A 1,128-nucleotide genomic window follows, 5' to 3' on the forward strand; every position below is an offset into this window, starting at 1 on the left:
TTCTTTTTTCCTTTCTACCAGTTGTCATGTGGTTTCATACTTTCAGCTGTGAGCTTGTCTCCCTGCTGTATCCCAGTAATGGCTTCTGCAGTTTGTTCATGTTTTCAGAACTGAAGTGTGAGATCCCTGGATTTTTTTTTCTATTGGTTTGTTTGTATTTCCTTTATTTTGATAATCATATATATGATTTCATTTTTTCTGTTAACTTTGGAGTTAGGCTCTTCTTCTACTTACTCCTTCAGGCGTCCAGTTAGGTTCCTTTTTTTTTTTTTTTTTCGTTTTTTTTTAAATTTTGGAAATGCATGCGTTTAACCCTTTATGGTTTCCCAATAAAATGTTTTTGCATCACCCCATAAGTTTCTTGACATTCCTTTGTTCATGGCTATTTCTGCATTTCCTTTGGATTTTCTTTGTTGATTCATTGCTAGGTCGTGAGTGTGTTGTGTTTTCCAACCTTTAGGGTATGGCTGTATTTCCAATTTGAAAGTGATATCTTCCCGTTTTCATACCTTCATGATCATAAGAGCCCAGGATAGGTTTTGACTTTTCTTCCATGAATTACGACTGGATTTGGACTCGAGCTCATGACCTACAATAGACAAAGTTAGGTCCGCCGCTGGGAAGAACATATCTTATTGTCCTCAGAGACGCAATCTTACTCATGGATCCCCAAAGTTCAGGTGGTCTCCAGAGCCCATGTGGACATCTGTTATTCCTTACCACCATTCCACCAAATGATCTGTGCTGTGCTTAACGTGGATACCATAGTCCCCAACAATATTGGATTAAAGTCCCCATCTTCCTTCCTCTCTGATCATATGCTTCCAACGTTTAGATACAGCCATGTTCTGGTATATATGTTGGCAGTTCTTCCAGGTTTCTGATGTTTTGATGCTCCATTATGACAAAACACCTTCCGCTCTCTTTTGTCTCTGAAAGGCATAAAATCACTCTAGATGACTTAGGCACAATCACTTTGGCTCTCTTCTCCTTGGCAAGAGCATAACGTACGTTTCCAAATTTCTTCACTTTCAAGCTATGTGTATTTTATAGTCAAAGGAAATCTCCTATGGGCAACAGGGGTCGAGCTTGTTTAATATTTGTTGTTTTTTGATGGATCCTTTCTGG

This window comes from Mustela nivalis (assembly GCF_964662115.1).
Source record: "Mustela nivalis genome assembly, contig: HAP1_SCAFFOLD_817, whole genome shotgun sequence".
NCBI classification, from domain to species: Eukaryota; Metazoa; Chordata; class Mammalia; order Carnivora; family Mustelidae; genus Mustela; species Mustela nivalis.